At 43.1% G+C, this 19,993-nt stretch overlaps 1 pseudogene across 1 annotated transcript; it reads right to left on the reverse strand.

The window, feature by feature from the left end:
• Window positions 1–7,000: 7,000 nt before the first annotated feature.
• On the reverse strand, window positions 7,001–15,530 carry LOC147889973 (RNA polymerase II C-terminal domain phosphatase-like 4; annotated as a pseudogene). The gene is made up of 5 exons (XR_015542809.1): window positions 15,349–15,530; window positions 14,812–14,915; window positions 14,564–14,703; window positions 14,188–14,406; window positions 7,001–7,317 (listed from the first exon to the last, which is right to left on the reverse strand). The product of XR_015542809.1 is annotated as an RNA polymerase II C-terminal domain phosphatase-like 4 (transcript).
• Window positions 15,531–19,993: the final 4,463 nt, after the last annotated feature.

Below are 19,993 nucleotides of genomic sequence, written 5' to 3' on the forward strand. Positions count from 1 at the left end.
ATGTTTGGACAGACCAACCCAAACACATAGTTGTGGCTATATTGCAACCGGCACTTTATCGCAATGACAACTATTACACTATCATCAATGAAATGAGGTAGCAATCTTTGGGCCCTCTCGACATCAACACACGTTGACAACACTTCCATGTAGTCCAAGATGGTCCTCATACATTAATTGACGGATCTAAGCAAAAGGTATTCTTACGGAGATGAGGCGCTCTTCCACCTTGTTTAAAGAAAGATGTGTAGCTTGTCTTTGCTAGAAATTTTGAGGTGCGGCAACAGAACTTTGGCATTGTTTTGGTCTTGATGCAATTGTAGCAAAGGGAGCATATGTATGTCTCCTCAGTTGTTGCTGGTTGTTCCCAGAGGTTGTTATTGTTCATAAAGTCTTTGTGCTCATCCTTTGCTAGCTTCATTTTTTATTTGAACGTGAGGTAGTCGTAGCTTGTGCACTCAAAACTCGGTGTGTCTTTGATTTTGTTAAGGTAAATGGATTGCATTTTGGTCGACCCTGCCTTTAGTTTTGTATGTTTCCTCTTGGTGTTGCAAGGGGAGGGGAGCACCACCCTGGGTCTTGTGTTTGGTGGGGCCATTACTAGCTCTTGTGATCCGATGCCTTGTTTGTTGGGAGTGCTTGACCATGTTCTGTAAATTTTGCTACAAACTCTTTTGATAGTGTACCTCCTAGGGCCCATCTGTAGTTTAAAAACCACAACGATTGTCCTTGTTGGCTTGTCTAGATGTTCTTGTATCAACTCAAGCAATGCTGCTTCATCTTCTATCGACCATGGTTTGTAGGCGCGCTTTTGCCTGTTGGGTAGTAGTGGGACAATCGTCATTGGCGATGTTTGAACATCAATGTGTGCACTCTTCGATTGTTGTGCTACCCAATATTGATTTCTTCGAGCTTCTGCTGGCCATGGAATGCAAGTAGCTTGAAGGAGTCGCCAAAACTTTGTTGGAAAACCCTCGAGCAATTGATCACCATTGCACGTGAGCATGCACTCGCCTTGAACAAGTCCAACATACAGGTAGAACCTTCCAAGCCATTAGATCCAATGGATACCATCAAAGGATAGAAGGATCAAATCTAAACCCTTTAAAATGGCAAGGATCTAATGGATGAGATCAAAAGAGAAGGGGGATCATTTTAAGCCATCGATCTAGAAATAGATCTAAGGGCGGAGATGCAAGGAAAAGGCATTGGAATCTCAACCATTGATCTCAAGGAGATCCAAGGGTGGAGATGCAAGAAAAAGGTGCTCAAATTTGCATTGTCCATTATGCGCCTAAATCTCAACCATTGATCTCAATGCCTCCATCTACAGCCTCCAAAATGTGCCTCAATCTAGGTGCTTTATTTGATCCTTTCATCTCCACCATTAGATCTATCCAAGATCTGATGGTCCATAACAAATGGCGACCTCTCCCCCTTTATTACACCTCTATTTTGTCAACCTTTGCTAGTTCGGAGCCCACCAAAGGTGCCTCCCACTAATTTAAGCATCCTAGGCCTTTGATTCATCCACCATCCACCTCTATCCAAGGGCCAAGTTTGATGAATTTCAAAATAAAGGTACCCATGCCACTTGAGTAAATGCTAGGGAACCCTTAGCCCATGGGTTACCATAGTGACTTCACTTGGTCTTAGCTTAATCCATTTCTTAATCCATTCCTTATGAGGCTGTTTTGAGACCCCAATTCTCCCCTAGTGCTATCCTTGCTTCCGGTCACAATCAGATCATCTACGTACAAAAGTGCAATAGTAATGTCTTCCCCTTGAACTTTGTAGTAGAGAGTATGATCTGCATTGGACTTCATGTATTCCAGATCAGCAAAATACTTGTCGATTCTGCTGTACCAACTTCTAGGTGCTTGCTTTAAGCCATAGAGACTCTTCTTGAGATGGCAAACCTGATTCTCCTTTTCTGGTTCAACATAACCTGCTGGTTGTTGCATGTACACTTCCTCGTCTAGTTAACCATTGAACCATTGAGAAATGCATTCTTGAGATCGAGCTGATACACATTGCATCTGCTGAGTGTTGCTAGTGATATCAAGAACCGTATGGAATCCATCTTTGCTACTGGAGCATAAGTCTCATCATAATCTTGACCATATTGCTGTGCAAATCCTTTTGCAACTAGTTTGGCTTTGTATCTTTGAATACTTGGAATTTAACTAGTCGGCCATTAAGGCCGATAAAGTGTAGTACTACAGTGACCTATGAGTAAAGTTGGGAGAGTGTTAGAGTAAGCCAATCCTAGCTTTGCTGGGACTATTGCTCCACCTTGTTGCCCTTCAGTGTTTGCATTGTTTGGTATCTTAGCCTGGGGATTCCCCTTGCTTTTGTCAAGCTTGTACAAAAATTTAGAGCTCGCTGAAAAATGGAAACGTCTGATAGTATGAGCGAAGCTTGCTTCGTGCAAGTTCAATGTAGTAGCTGTTGAGAGATCACGCTCAACATCATGTGATCATATGTGAATAGCACTAACACTTATAGGGTGTTATAAAGGAAAGGGTTAGATGCCCTAACCCTAACTCTAAATGGGTTTGTATATATTCTACATTAGCACTAACACTTATAGAGTGTTATAAAGGAAAGAGTTAGATGCCCTAACCCTGACTCTAAATGGGTTTGTATATATTCTACATTTTCAACTAAATCTAGTGTACAGTTAGTCTGACAGTGACATCTAGGATCGGCTAGAGGGATCTGCTATGTCCAGCCGTATAGACTTGAAGAGTGGCTATCACCAGATAAGAATACGGCTTGAAGATGTGCATAAGACAGCTTTTAGAACCACAATTGGCTTGTATGAATTCCTTGTGATGCCATTTGGGTTGACAAATGCGCCTGCCACCTTCAATAGAATGATGGACAGAATCTTCGGAGAGCATAGAGCTTTTGTGAGTACCTTCTTTGACGATATCATAGTGTTCTCTAAGAGTGAAGTTGAGCATAAGGAGCATTTAGCAGTTGTGTTTGCAAAGCTCAAGAAGCACAAGTTGCTTATCAATGCTAAGAAGAGTGAGTTCTTCATGCATGAGATCTACTTTCTTGGGAACATAGTGTCCAAAGATGGAGCCAGGATGGACCCTACCAAAGTTGAAGCAATTAGAAATTAGCCACCATTGAAGAATATTCATGAAGTACGCAGCTTTCTAGGTTTATGCTTGTACTACATGCAGTTCATCCACTATTTTGCACAGATAGCTTCACCCCTCCATGTTTTACAGAAGAAAGGAGTGCCTTTCAGGTCGGGTGCCAAGGAAATTGCAACCTCTGAACAGCTTCAGGAAAAGCTATGCTCCTATCCCGTCATTATTTTGGCAGATCTATGCAAACCCTTTGCTGTCCAATGTGATGCCTGTGGGAACAGCATAGGAGGAGTGCTTATGCAGGATGCAAGAGTGGTTGCATATCAGAGTAGGGTGCCCAGTGATGCTGAAATGTATTTACAGATTTATGAGAAAGAGATGTTGGTTGTCATACATGCTCCTTCCACCTAGAAACACTATCTTTTAGGTGCTGATTTTCATGTGCAAACAGATCATCAATCCATTAGGTACTTTCTCACCAAGAGAAAGCTGTCAAAAAAACACATACGGTGGGCAAACTTCCTTTCAATGTTCCATAGAAGAATTATGCATGTGCCTTGCAAGAAAAATGTTGTTGCTGATGCACTTTCAGGGAAGAGGACAAACCTTGCTAGAAACTGATGTCTAAATCACAAGTATGCACGTAGCAAGGAGAATAGGTGTCTAGATTTGCAGCAAGAGGTTTGGCTTTATCCTTTGCATCTAATTGTCGTTAGAATATTTAGGCTAATCCAAACATGGTAGCTTGATGAGAGGATAAGTAATTAATTAAAAGTTGACTCTTCTTTTAATTTTTTGCCCCATGCGGACAATTAGTTAGATAGTTAGACCTAGAACAAACATTTTGGCCTAGGCTTACTAGGACCATAACTCATGCTAGACAAATCGGAGTTAACCCAAACTAAAACCCAGTGTGGAATCCAGCTCATGCATTAGTTTCCACCATCCCATCCATCACCTACAGTGACTGGCTCAGCATTGTATAAAGTACCAGTTGTGGCCACATGAAAGATGCCACTACCATAGTAAAGATAGTGAAGACACATGGTGAAAACCATGGAAATTCATATCACTAAAACTGAATGTTGGATTTGCTGAAAATAACCTAGATGTGTGTGAAGAAACATGAACTCACACAAAGTAATCAATAAGCATGTAGACAAAAAAATTAATGATCAATTAATAATTCCAAAATGAAAAATGATAACCACAGAAATGAAGGACTATTACACTACAAACCCCCTTTCCCAAAGTGGAAAAAGACCACTGTGAGCTCTAGGGCATGGGATAATTCTGCCAAATGGCCACATAGTTTCATAGCCCAAGTGACAAAACACCATGAGAAGAAGACAACATTGGGGACTCCCCCCTACTCCAAGGAAATTGACAATGGAGGGGTCTGTGCTAGGCAATAAATGGTAACCCTTCTCAGAGCAAGATATGGAAAAAATGGGGAGAGGGTTATTTATGCAAGAAGAGGCTATTGGCGAGTGCAAAAAAGGCTACTAATGATAAGAAAGGCGAAGGCTCTAAGGTTGCGTGGACTCCACGGAAGGAAGTGGTTATGATAGGGGGAGCAGGAACATGACTAGGCTAGCTAAGCACTCTTGGAGTTGTACTACCCCTCTTAAAGAAGGGTTAGATGGCATTTTCATTGGTAGGATTTGTAAAGTCGGATCTAACCCCAGCTGAAGGTGCCCTAGGAAGGGATTCTCTCCTTTGTGGCAGATGTAGAGAAAGAGAGGTTGAACTCGCTTGCGACTCCAAATGACCTCTTATGGAAGAGAGTTTAAGTGCACAGCAACTAGACATAGCTTGGTTACTCCATCACCCATGAGAACCAAAAACATCATGGTGGGTATCTCCAAGATATACTGAAGTATGCATCAACGAAAAGTAATATCTCTATACTCCCTAGTGACCCTCGGAATCTTACGATGAGTAGAAATCATGGCACATGGAGCTTGGTCTCCATGTTATCAAAGCAAGTCTGTAATATTGATGAATGAGAAACCAAGTGTCACTTGTGACTCTAGATATATTGGGCTCCGCTTAAGTAGGCGCTAAGGAGAGTGAATGTTGTTGAACTGCAATAAAGATACCCCCAACCATAAATACTTTCGACGTGGATGTCATCACCCTCCAATTCGAGACTGGACTAACCAATGTAAACCTAACGTTGCGTGGGGCTTAGGCCAATTGTGCCCTACTATTGCTTGGTCCTGACTCCTAAAGCTCTTGTACAGCATTCTCAACCTATTGTTTGTCCTTTACAGAAACAATAATTTGGATGGTGATGGGCGTCGAGGATGCTCTTTCTCTTAGGCAAAACCAACTCCCTAAATGTTGCCAGTGGGTCAAGGTTAAAGGACAAGAGACAAACTAAAAAGTTGTGGGTTAGGATGGGACAGCACCAAGGAAAGTTGAACAAATGTGAAGAGAAGAAGGGTCAAGAAAACCAAGAAAGTAGGGAAGGGAGGACAACCTCGAACCCACACATTGAGATCTATGGATGTTGCAAAGCCCCTACAAGGCTGCAAGGTCTTGACAGTCCAAATCGCCATGACCAAGCTCGAGAAGGAAAGGGGGGGGGGATAAAACAAAAGGTGAAAAGGGGGTCTGGCGACAAGGAGGAGTCTAAGCCTGGAAGCGGGAGCACATGACAGGCCCAATAAGGCTGCAAGGTCCTAACAATCTGAGTAGCCATAAAAAATCTTAAGGGGGGACAAAAGGCAAAAATTGGGACAGAAAACAGAAATGGTAGACGGTTAGGGTCTCAAAGCCTCTCCGCTACCATCTCAAATGAGCGGAATGATGAGCAAGGTGTGGAAACTCGGCAAAGGGAGGCAGAATAGGAAGGGGGGGGGGAGCTCACTGTCAGAGCAGCAAGGCGAAATTCAAGCTGCCATTGGGTGGAAGCAGTGGGCCGTGGCAGGGGGCACAGGCATGCATGACGAATAGACAGGGATGGAATGGCAAGGCAAAGTGAAGCAACAGTGAATGTGGTCAAGGGAGAGGAAGGAGGTGTATGAAGATGATGGTCAAGGGCAAGGAGGGGCAGCAGGGAGCAAAAGAGGACATTCTTTGCAACATCTCTTGGAGTTCTCCACATTATTCTGCAATCCAAAACATTTATCTGATTCACAGATTGATCTGACTTGCTGACCTGTTCTGCTGTGTTGCAGAACGTTTATCTTTCACACAAGGATACAATCAAAATTAACATGCAGTTTCACATCTTGTCAAGGCAGTAGTGTCGAAGTTAATCACATCTAACTTGGCTTTAAAATCAAGATATAAGTAACTTCACTATTAGGATTTCAAAGAGCTTGCTAAAGCATCTTGATAATCGTTAGATAACGCTCATGAAAGGTGTAATCTCATGTACTTTCCTAACATCAACAGTAATACAATCATTTGGAAAACCTCCAACCTCTGGCAATTTATTTGTCCAACCTAATCTCGTTAAACAGGATACAATATCAGAAGCACATGCTTTCCTAAACAGTGTACTCTCATGCCTTCCTAATCAACTCTTAATTACAGATAAACACGAGTGCCTGAAATCACCATACCACAATGACAGATTCATGCAAGAGACCCTACAAGTGCCCTGAGACCAAATTAACTGAAATACAGAATTAAACAACAGGAGGACAGTACCCATCCAACAAGAACATCAACATCACATTCCCTTAAGATTCACATAAACAACAATCAAGGACATGCAAATGTGTGCAGTATAGTCCATGCGTTAGAGAAATTACTATACAACTGAAATTGCAGAGCAAACAAAACACCATCTTCATTTGAAAATTTTCTGAAACTTAGGAAAGTGTTCAGTTAACGTCCTGTGACCCACAGAGATAAGAACCAAAATGTCTCACCCCTTCTGTATCATCAAGAATAACAACCGCTGATTCTGCTCCTAGCATAATATCGAGATCCTTTGCAGTGCGGCGCGTGCTATCACTTTGAGATATTACCCGACTTCCAAAAAAGCACCCCCTTGGATCTAGTAAGTTTGCCATAGCTTATGCATAAATGCGTTCACCCATTGTATAAAGATAAATCTCAAACATCTTACTTGCCTCCTCCAAAAACTTAAGGACAAAAGGACGAAGCTTGGTCCACATCATAACGTCTCTAAACTTATACAAACTCATGCTCCTGCTATTACTTTGCTTTTCACCTTGTGGCAAAACTATTCCTGTCAACAACAAATGCCTCACTTTGTTAAAACAAAGCACCCAAGCGTAGAAAAGACTAGCTCCATAAGTTTGAATAACCAAACAGGAAAAGAACAATGAAAAAAATAAATGCCAAAAGCACTGAGTCATAATTATCACCAGAAGGGAAGTATCAAAAAAAACTTGAAAATCCAACCTTAGTATTGGAAACAGCCATCCAAAAATTTAACCCAACCTTGAGTGAAGGCACCACCGGAAGGTGCTAGAGAACACAACACAAGGTATGCACAGCCAAAGCAAACCTCAGAGTGGAATGATAGAGCCCAGGAACTCACATAATGGTATACTCAAATCCACAACTTCTTCCCTTGATGTGTACTATGCATAGATGTGCAGACAGTAATTGGACAATGCTCAAAACAGAGATGTAGATCCAGCAAAATATATTTCTGTCCAATGTGGACACAATACAAAATCTATGTCCAGTGTCTCACCCTCTATTACAGGAGCACTGACTAGATGTGGAAAGTGGACCCCTATACATACACAAAGCTATCCTCCTACCTCGGCAATTCCGAAACACTAGGCCTGTGGTGCTCTCTAGAGCTTGAGTGGACCTTGTATGTGTGCCCCGCAATCACACCTTCCGACTTAACCTCCTAGAAAGCCTCTCGTAAGGTAGAGCTTGCTATGGAACCTTGACCTCCCTGCTGCTGTGAATGCAGCCCAAACAGAGGCACAAGCTTCCTCCCTTGATCCAATCTTCCTTGCTGCTGTTGAGGACAGCCAATGGTGAAGACCTTGAGCTCTTTGATCCCTGCACTGCACCAGAACCGCCTAGCCATGTGGCAGTCTTCAACTGGCCTAGGCCTTTTACTGACCTGTTCGTGGTCTTTTCCTGGCTTGTTCCTGGCCAGATCTCCACGGCTTGTAGTCGCCTATCTGCCCCAGGCATCCCACCTCCTTCCTGGAGTGCTGCAGCTCTTCTGACAGAGTTGGAAGGCTCGACCGACAGGGATCACTGTAACCCTTGTTAGGCGCAGAGCTATGACCAAGAGACGACACAGGACCACGCCCGCGAGCAGCCGACAGCACTCTATCGCCAACTTCATGCTCCCGTCGTCTCATCCACCTGGATGAACTGATGATGAGGAGGAGGAGGAGGATGATGATGAAGATGATGATACTGATGTGTAGTCGATCACTCTAACATGACTATGTAGTACTTAGCACTAGCGTTTTGCATTCTGCGTTGGTGTGAATGTCATTTAGTAGCTCCACCTCACAATTTGTTTGTATCAGGATTTTCACAAACACATAGACCCATCAATCTTCCGAAGACTTTAATAAACTCTTTCTTTCTTTCTTGCACCATTCAGAGCAAACCCTAGATTCCAAGGTTTGGGGCATCACTTCGCAGTTAGATGTAGCTTTCCAAAGCGTCACATACATACGAAGATGGATGACAATAGGCCTCCTACAATAGCATTGTCCTCCTCCAAAACTCACACGAAACACAAGCGATAGGTTCCGGTGTGCACAATTCACAGGGAGGATCACAATATTTTGTCTAAAGAGGGATAGATTATTCTAAATCCTGGATGTTTTTGCCATGTGTATCAAGTCATTAGATAGGACCTACTGCAGCAGCTCATACCAACCTATTGCAGCAGCTTCATACCTTCCAGTCTTGGATTGAGTCCTTCATTGCAGTAACGGTAATCTTATGGGTGTCATTTCTTCACACATGTAGGATAGCTCCAATACCTGCAAGCCTACCTCACATGCAATGAGGATTGCCTGAGGTCAGCTCTAATGCTCCATTGTCAACAAGCCAAGACATACCTAAGATGATATTTGTTGTGCCTCGCTAGGTGACAATAAATCTCACCGTCTCTCTAATCCTACTAATGCAAAGCTCGAAATCACGTGCTACTGCCTAGTGACGGACTAGTTGCTAAGCATAACACACTGAAACTTGAGCATCTCGGTTGATTGCTCTATGGGAAGGTTGAGCTTGAGCAAATCCTCCAAACTTCCACCATTTAAAGCAAATCATGACCTTGAGTCCTACTACGTATCCATAACAAATGAGAATCTCTATTACTAGTTCTCTTGGAGGGTCTCGCTTCTGCTATGTTTCTGCCACCTGTGAGACTACAGAGACTGCTCTTGGGACTGCAGCAGATCCAAATGGAAGGAAGGCTAAGATGGCTGCACTAGCTGGGGGATGCAACTGGGGAAAATGCTTCGCATTATGGCCTATTTCATGACAATAATAACAAAGACGCTCCTTGTCATGTCTCTGCTTCTCTACATTGAGAGAACCGTCATACAGTTCCTGTCTATTACGAACTTGCTATCTCAAGTGCTACTGATCTTGGAAGCCCCTTGGCCTGAGGTCTCCTGATACTTTTTGTTTAAGGAACCTTTTGTATCCTCACCTTGCTCATGAGCTCAAAGTTTTGAGCAAGCTCATAAACAATGTTGTATGTCTTCGGCCACAAGCTTCCGACATAGATACATGAACAGATACCATGAAGAAAGTTGCTGATCCAGTCCCCAATATAGCCACTTGAGTGAATCAATTCACGAAGTGGTTTACCAACATTGGGGCCCCTTGTGTCAGCTCAAGTAACGAGATATAAAGACAGGTCCATGTACTGCAATAACAAGAATTGGGAAAATTTCCTTCATGAGCTCGTTCCCATCATATATAGCTACTCCAATTCTATGTTGTAGGTGCTCCATGTGCCACTTGTGCCACGAAGTGATGGCTTCTCCTAACAAGTGCACGAGGGTGTACTTCTCATGGTCCTGTGTCTGCACAATGGAAAATAAACTCTGGAATTGGTTGAGCCAATAGAAGAGTACTAAAGATTATGTTTTCCTATCATATCTGCCAAAATTGAGCTTTCAGGACTTTGTTGGGGATGGGGATGGGGATGGTCTGCGAGCTCAACCGCTCTAGCCTAGAGCAAAGACAAAATCAATGCTTGATCTTGCTCTTCTTTACCTTCTTGGTCCTTGTTCTTCTTTGCCTCCTTATCCCATCACTCTTTTGTGGCACACGCTTCCCGGCATTGTAAGACCCTCGCGAGAAAGGCCTCTAGCTGCTGTGCCTCCATGTGCATCATTGCATGCATCATGACTAGCAGATCAATTGATGTAAGGGCTGCTTCAACAGTTGGCCCACCTATGAGTGTGGACCCCACTTCCTCATTGTCATATGTATGCATATATCTAGATGAATCCAGGAACATGCCCAAACTCAACCTCTAAAAACACAATGCATAGTGCAATTTCAATCTCATGATAATCACTCATAAGGTTGAGAACCATATGGAACATGCTGGTTCTTCTTTCAACCTTTTCCGGTTTTTTTCCATACTCAGTACCTTCGGACTACTGTCTAGTATGAAGTCTTTCAAGCATTAATAGAAGGTTCCTTTCTTTGGAAAAAAAAAAAAAAACGTTGAGAACCATAAACTCCATCACACATAGCAAGAACTAGCTACTATGGCATCCCCAGTTCCTCGTTTCATATGTATGCATGGTGACTTTGCCAGAGCGGATCGTCACAATACACTACTTAATTCTGTTGGATTTGTGATCTCCCCATAAGGCTGAAGGATGTAGAGGAATCATGGAAAGGCTAACTCAGGTAGTCCCACTTCCACTCTCTACCCCTACTGCTGATGATCCTCACAAAAACTCAAGGAAGAAAAGAATTGATATGCAGCAAGCATGAAGCTCACATCACTTTTGGGTGCGGGAAGTGTGATGCTAACTGAGAGAGAGAGAGAGAGAGAGAGAGAGAAAGATATATAAGCGTCTGCGAGAGGCCTCATGAGCCCATGAGACAAAGTGCGAACCCAAGAAGTACCTCATACTAGCCACTGAGGGCTGAAGCAAAGGGTTCACTAAGACCCTTGCTGAGATATACCTTTGTAAGACTAGAATAAGTCCAATCATACAAATTTAGATTTTTTGTTGTTCTAAAGATCAAAACTCTACACAGAAAATAAAAGAGAAAATGAAAGAGAAGAAAAAAGACCCTTGCTGAGAACTGAAAACTGAAAAACTGAAAAACTGAAAGCAAAAGCTAACATGCTAACAGAAAGTGAGTGAGAGAGAGAGAGAGAGAGAGAGAGAGAGTATAAGCATGCATAAGCTGCACTACATCATGCAGATGACTGTTACTGACATACAGATTGAAGAATCATCACTGGAGAGGCTGCTCATGCACCACCATCTGCTTCCAACTAAATATTCTGGCTGAAGAGGCCATCCTGGCTGATCATGGCTGGAACTGGTGTGGCTTGAGAACTAGATAGAGAGAGGCTGATGGAGCTGTAGGTCTTGCCTATAAAAAGGGCTTGCAGGCTTCTATTTGTGATCCTGGACCTTGGTTGAAGGTTGTGGCTGTTGCCACATGCCTGCTTCAGTGGAAGCAGTCCTACAAGTGGATCTTCTCCAAGGCCCCTCTGTCAAGGAAGGGTTCTCCATTGATGTAGCGTCTCTACCAAGTGGGGCAGAGATTGGTAGGAGGACTCATACACGCTAGGCTGTCATGTAGACAGGAGTTTGGGAGACAACCGCTTGTACGGCACCTAGAGATCAAAGATTCGGAGGGGTGCATGCTTGGGCAGCAGACTCACATTGGATGGGCATAGTGGGACAATGGACCGGATAGATCCTTTGGGGCTTGGAGGCGGCTTCAACGAGAGACAGAGGCTTGCAAACAAGCCCTCTCTCCCCTCCGAGGAGCAGGTACCAAGATGATGAAGATCGAGGCGGTGATCCCAAATTCATGGTGGGAGGGATTACGGGGTCCTTGGACCCCCCAGTGCTGGTCAACACAGTTCTCATGGATAGGGGTACCGCTCCGGATACGCTTCTTTCATGAGTCTCCCGGATCCCACCAGTCTTGATTTCATAGGGTGGGACTTGAAGGCTCGTTGCAAGAGGAGTTAGAGGTGGATGATGAGGCAGAGGTGGACCTAGAGGATCTAGAGTGGCAAAGGGTCAAGATAGTGGGCCGATTGGGCAAGACTTGGTATATTGATCCCACCATGGTCTGACCCCGGAGGGAACAGTGTGGCGCTTGTGGATATGAGAGGGTAGACCCTTATGCGACATTCAGTGGGATCCAAGAGAGTGGTTCTAGCCCACCCGCATAGGACATTCGGACCGGGTGGAGGAGGTCTCCTTTTCTTACACTACTCACATCGAACACCGCTTACAGCTCCAAGCACCAGCATGGTCCCCCTCGAGGGAACACCACTGGTTAGAGCAGGATGTTTCAAGAGAGGTTATTTCTCGCATCTGGCCTCGTCTTGCTTGCACCCATGCAAGATCTCCTATTTCTTCTGGCTGATGGCTCACGAGAGTGTACACATCCGCCCTTGCCTGGAGCAGATGCAAGTAGATGGCAGATGCATTGGCTGTACAGCCAGAGTTTTGGAGACCACCCCTGATTGCTTGTGGGGTTGCCCAATCGCACAGTGGATATGGTTGGTGTCCCTCAGGATTATGGCTACAACATAGAGGATGAGTAGGGACTTCACTTGGGGATAGCGGCCTAGCTCACGGAGGGAGGACATGCCTTTGCAATTGACCTTGTCTCTCTAGCTTACAGGATACATCGACAGCAAGTCTTCCGGATTGAGATCCATGATGCAGTTCAGCCTTCCTGCTCATGCCCACCACCTCTACCGGAGGATGGTGTGTGAGAGACAATTTCCAGCATTACTTCCTGGAACATCAGGGTCGCTCGATGCAGTCGGGTGATGGGAGGCCAGCCGGTTTCTCCGACGGCTACCCTAGTAGCCATCTAGCAAGATATCATCTTCACTTTGCACGCCATTTGGGAGCGCGGTACTCCTTGCTCAAGAGCGACCTGAGAGCATTTTTGCCAGGCATGGCCAGCACAAATCTTCTACACCCTATCCACAAAGGGTATTCGCTGGATGTATAGACCACCACTTTGGTTGCTAGCTCCTTTCGGAATCTCTCTAGGCAATGAGCCATGAGATCCGGAAATAAGCAGCTTTCTTATAGCTGGCAGCCTGTTTTTTCTTTGTGATTTTCATCGACAGCTCCTCTTGGAAGCTGTTTGTATGGCGTTTTCAAGCATTAATAGAATTTACCTCTTTCTGGAAAAATAACTATCCATTAAACTTTTACAAACCAATTCCCTCAGATTCATTTGTCCATTTCTATTATAGTTCTTCTTGGATGAGGATTCCAAGTCTTTCATGCTCTAGAGAACTTGATCTTACAAGTGTAACCACTCAGAGAGATACAAGCCATGAATGAAGGATTAAAAATGTCACATTAACAGCAAGCCATGTGCGAACCTCAAACATTCCCCCTTCTGTGCCCCCCTTTTTCAAGTGGGCAAGCACACACACTGCACACATACCTGCTAGACTAATGGAAAACTCCACGTTTGACTCTCAATCTATTACTGGGTATTAGAATTCCACATTGGCCCATAAATGTACAGTGCTTGACTGCCTCATATCTTTGTGCTAAATGAGCTTTCGGTGTATGTTTGTTCCTGACATCAGCTCAAATAAGATGCAGTTCTCAAACGGATACTCCATGCAACTCATATTGTATCAATCATCTTTTTTAAAGCCCGCTTCTTAAAGGAGAGCCATCCTGTTTTAAGGCTTTATGGAATCATAACCTTGCACAAAGCCCTTTTTTCATGTGCCTTAAAAATGAGTAATGCCATCAAGATGCATCTGTATGTTTAAAAGATGGCTTATACCAACACCCTACAGCCTTAAACCACAATGGTGGACAGGCCTGTACATGTCTCTCTTAAACCAAAAAGCTGCTGCTGCCTATCCCACCATGCAACAGAATTTGGCTGTTACCTGTTTCAGCACCAGCAGATCCAGTAGATGAAAGATGACTATTTGAACGGTAAACAGAGGAGAGGTACGCCTCCTCATCTGATGGCATTTCAACAAGCCTAGCAGAATTAAGCAATGTATGGTCTAAATCAAGCACAAGATAAGTTTTTTCTTTGAGAGAGCTTTCTCAAGCTCATTGCTTCGCATGCGATCTGCCTCTGTTTGAGTTACCTCCAAGCCCTGAAAGTAGCCAAAATACTATCACTTGACTAAAAATGTGAGGTTTCACTGATAGTAAGAAAGGTGCACTATGGACACACGATGGCCTCCCATGCGATGCAGGAGATTGAGTTTTAGGAGTACAACATGCAAATAGAAGTGTAATAGAGGACCTAACCTCATGTATGTATCGAAGTGCTACAACCCCTCCATCAAATTCATCTGGTGGCTTCAGTGCACCACAACGGATACACACACCCCACATAAATCCAGGGTGAGGTGGACAAATCTTGTTGACTGACACGGATTGCTTACTACCTGAGCATAAACAACGGTCAGATCAAATTGTTGTTCGCAATAATAATCAGCAGCGAGGGATGGCTTACACGTGGCTGCCAAGCATAATCAAATGAACCAAATCTTTACCTTCCAATTCCTTAGTTCGATACTTAATCTTCCCAGTGCTGGCAATTGCACTAGGGCAAGCCCTTGTCGAGTCATATGACTCGTCGTCTGCCCATTTTCTTTTCCTGTAAATTCAAATCAAGAAGCCACTTCAATGCGCCAAGAGCATGTTCCAGACTCTGAAAACATGCTATAAGTAGCCCCTGTGCACAAACCCCGTAGCAGCATATGGCACATACATCGGGATCTTGTTTGAGGCACTGAATGTATGTGAATTTTACCTGGATGTGACTATTATCATTGTAACCAATGGTACAAATGGATAAAGGTGCCCATGACAATGAAAGCCAACATCATTAGCAGGGTTACCATCTACTTTCAACTCTCACTGCTTCTTCAAAAGATATTAGGAATAATCCACAGACCCATATCCCCCCCATGCATCCAGAAGAAGATGCATACTCTCTAGGCAATACCTTTTGGAGAGAGGTCCCACTTCATTTTTCATTTACATCTATTATTTTATTCTTTAAAGAAAAAGACCCATTAAGTCTATACCTGGAAATTAATTTGGATAAGCTATCCTGATCACTTTCTTCTGCCGCCCTATCATCTTCCTTGTCCCCGTCATTTAAAGATTGTGAATTAGCATCTGAGGAGACAGACAATAACTCCGCATCAAGAAAAGCAGCAAAGTCACCACTCTTTGAGGATGGAGTGGGTGACGATGGCAAGCTCATTGCCCTGCAAAAAAGAATATGCAAAACCCCCGCTATTACGAAGTCAGCATCATAGGACAATGGACTCCTCTGTCAAGCCATACCGACAAGCTAGCTTTGAAGCAACTCCTACTTTCTTCCAGTTGTTTTGATTTTCTTGTAGGTCACTGAACGTGTCCCCCAAGCTGAGCTAATGATTTGACTTTAAAATCATAAAAACATGCAACTCCTCTGACCATTTGCATGGTAAAAATAGGACAGCAAGAAAATGAACTTCTATTAGGTAGGACAAAAATACATGAAATCAGGACAAAAATCCTGTGAAAATACATCAAGTAGACATGGAGTGAGGCTGCATAACCAATCCGGAGAGCATGAAGGCCCTTTTGAGTGTGAAGAAAAAACCATGGTCCCACTTCCATGAAGGCTGCTCTCCAGGCCACTACTACGGATGAGAAACCCTGGATTCAGCTCCAAGCGGCCATGAGGGTATGTATGATATCCTTCCAGATCAATGTGAGTGACTAGAAGGCACAGGTCTAGGTCGCATCAGGGGCCTCTGTGCATCTGGATCTCCAAATCTGCCATGCGGTCAGACTGGCAATTACCTCTTCAGCCAAGTAAATGAGGGGGCTTTGTGTTGAGCAAGGAGGGCAACACTGTATCTAGCCTGAAAAGCTAGGGGTTCCCCCTGGCTATGAGAAAAGCTCTATATCTGAATCTTCTCCCTCGTAGAAGATGTGTGGGCCAGACTTCTCTAGGCCTCTCTACATCCCCAAATACTGCTGAATGGAATCCAAGGCTTGGCAGACTAGTCTTCCCCTTGGGCAGCAGTTCGTGCTCACAAGGTGGGACACTATCTGAGTCTTCCACACCAGCCAGTACAGCAGAATCAAAGTTCAGTCCAGCCAGTATCTAAGCACAAAGACGCATCCAAGAGGTGTCTTCCATAGCCACACGACGGGAGAGCAGCATCCCAATGTCCTTTCCGACCCAAACCTCCGTGGTGTCAGAAAAAAGATAAATACTCTCTTTGGAGGGGAGAGCGTTCCAACTTCCAACCCAAACCTGCGTGGTGTGATATTTTCACATTGTCTGTCAGTTGTCTCTTTCTTTCAGTATTTGTCTTTCAGCTACGCTCACACTTCTGCATATAGACATGAACAAGGTTTCGAAGATAGCTTCACTCTCCAGTTTATCTTTGACTCTACAACGAATGGCATTCAATGCCCCTTCACTAGAGTTTTACCCGCAACTCCAGCCACACACATGAGCAGATTAGAGACCAGGATCGCAAACTCAATGTCATCCTCCTCCATAAAGATTATGATGAGATGATGTTCGTGGGCATGATGATGAAGTTACAAGACCGCGGGGATCATCAAAAGGCCTTTTGCCAAAAGGAGAAATGGCACGATCTCATTCGTTTACTCCAGTCTCCCAACAACAGCGAGACCCTGCAAGATTGCACCAGTAACTGCCCACCAAAGATCTCCTCCCAATGCTATGACGGCATGACAGACCCATTAACCCTCTCCACCTCGATCAGTCAATTTGATAACTACTTTACCATTTAAAGGAAGAAGAAGGAGTGGTGTCTGCTCGCATCCATGCACCTTGGTAGCAGAGCAATCTCATGGTAGCAGAAGTGACATCCTGGAGTAGTACGAGCAATTGTTCTTAACCCACGATCTGTTATGACCCCAAGGTCAAAGAATGAGTTGGCGAAGCTCTTGCATTGAAATGGCTTCGCTGATTGACCCCTTGTAAAGGGTTCACTGCTTGGACCTAACTCATCCTATTCGTACGAGTAACTCAACCCAATCCTCTTTCAAATCTAAACTCACACTACGTGAAATGAAGTCTGATTTCAGCTATGAGTTTATTCATTCTTGCCCAAGTAGGACTAAAGATGCAACCTAAGTAGGCAAAATTTACAGAACTGACCTTGATGCATTTTTTGATGGTTTATCAAGTGTACCCAAATGCGTTGAGAAACCGTGAGTTTCTCATATATTACCTGCTACAGATGCACTCTTTTTCATCCCTTCAGCTTCCAATAAATGTAAACTCTCTGACGAGTCACATTACAAAGCCCACATTTATTGTCATAAACACACAAAAAAACAGTAGAGAGGATAGCCAGAATGTAAAGGCTTGCAACAGCAGTGTGAGAGGACTCCATTTGAAAACATCCATCTTGCGATGGTATGTCATGCTACGTACCCTCTACCGCAGTTGTTTAGATTTAGGAACTTGCTCACATTTAGTCAATCCCTTCTTGTGTGTTCTTTGAAACAGACAAGGCTACTATGAACGATCTCAGTTGAGAGACACTGTCATCAAGAAGATCGAGAGACATTGCACGAGCATTCTTATAGTAATAGTACCATCAAAACAAGTTTGTTTCTTTCCATGAGCATCGGTGGACCATCACTTGTGGTCTGCTTCTGATTCCTATAGGAGGATGTGGTTATTCCCTTTTCCGTTCCGGTTCCTGCTCATTCTGATTCCTATAGGAGGATTTAATCATTCTGTGCATTGAATTGAAGCAAGGTTTCGGCAGATTTTGGACTTTGGTAAACAAAGGAGCGACGCTGACGCTAGCGACTAGTAGTAGTACTGTAGTAACGTTTGGAAAAATGTGCAAGTGACTCGATTCTGGCATGCACGCAGTACGCCTTCTCGTCTTCTGCACAGTCACACTTTCTTGTCCTTTCGCACGCAGATTGTTGACTGTCCTTTCTTTCGTCTTCTCTGCTCTCAATCGTGTAGACTCCTTCCTTGCTCAACAAGTCCTGCAACAAGTTTGCAGGCTGTCCTCCCTTGGGCACGCAAACTGTATAACCTTCTCAATCCATCTTTTCATTTTATGTTCAGGCCATCTCCTTACTTCTGCCAAACACACGCAACTCTATCTTCTAATTACCGTGCCTGCTTTCCTGCACGCTTTCTCTCTTAAGTTTCTGTGCCTTCTCTTTTAATGCCTCACTGTTCCCTTTAATTTTTAATCGCTCAGTCTTTACAAAACGTGCTTCTTGTCGTTAAATAAATACTATCTTTTGATTCTGTTGGATTTTGTACTAATAGAATGAAATCTTTTAATGTTGTCAATTATTTGATCTTTAGGAGTTGGACGACTGCTCAAATACAGAGTTAGCAAATATTTATTTCTTTGTTATCTTTTCATAAATTTGCCTCCATAGCATTGGATATCATTGCACTAATTCAGAACATAGTGTATTGGATTTCAGTAAACTACAATTATAGTTTCATATGAATCTGTATTTTTTTTTCTTCTTGAAAACGGTTTGTTGATAAGATAGTGTTTGCTAGGGTTGCATGCTTCTTTCGCGTGTTCGTATGCCCAAAAGAATGCTTCTGCTCCTAGTCCAAGGTCTACTCCAATGGTGTTGAGTACCTCAAGCAAGCCGCTAAGAGAGAATTTTTCAAAGAATTCTCCAATTAAGAAAATGCCACGATGTTCATTGAAGAGCTCCTTCCTAGAAGCAGCTTAAGAAGCATATGCACAAGGTAAATGCATGAATTTCTTTTCATATTTTAATCTTGAATCCGAAATAGTGTTTGATTAGGTTTTTTGTTTTCTTTTGTGTAGCGAAGAACCTACTTCGGGAGAACCCGGACTATGTTAGTTTTAAGTCCACGATAACCTCAGAAGTGAAATGCAAACTTCATCAAAAAAATCCAAACATGAGGAGCAAAAAATTACCCAAAAAAGACAAAGCTGATGTTATTGTGATAGATTAGTTAGGTTAATGTCTAATTTCACAAGATTCTACATGTTCCCATTGGACCATATTTGAAAGACTTGCTTATTATTGCATATGAAGAAGTTTTATATTTCATATTATATTATTTCATTTGTGTTTTTTTAAAATAACAATTATTATGAACATATAATTTAAATTTGAAGGTCTTAAAAACATAGAAAATGTATAAGTAATTAGATTGAAATTTTGTTGAATCTTTGTTTGTTAATATATTAGAATTTCAAAGTGATGTGAAAGATAATCCTCTACACCCGTTTTGCTATTCTTGCAAAAGTCCTGAACCAAATTTGCAAGTCCCCACCCTTACGGGGGATATTGTTCAACGCAATGGAGAACAAGTGCCCGTTCGTATTAAAGGACCCTATGTAGACCTTGTACTTGCATTGGGCATGCCTTTCCTTCAGATGTACGAGGAGGATTTGATGATGGCGAGAACCAAGCTTAAAACATGCAAGCCAGGTGGAAGCTTCACTATTAATAGTTATGGTGTTGTTATAGCATTCGATCCCTATGCATGAAATATTTATAAACTTTCATAATACATTTTCCTTCCATTGTATATTCCTTGCTTTGTTGATATCAATCTAGACTTGGGCAATTGATTTTACTTGAACCATTATTCACATCATGGATATTTAATTGCTACTTAAAAAAAAAAACAATTAATGGAAAACCATAATTTCAATGCAAAGT

Source organism: Dipteris shenzhenensis, chromosome 19 (assembly GCF_047967505.1).
Source record: "Dipteris shenzhenensis isolate YYH24624 ecotype China chromosome 19, Dip_SZ_1.0, whole genome shotgun sequence".
NCBI classification, from domain to species: Eukaryota; Viridiplantae; Streptophyta; class Polypodiopsida; order Gleicheniales; family Dipteridaceae; genus Dipteris; species Dipteris shenzhenensis.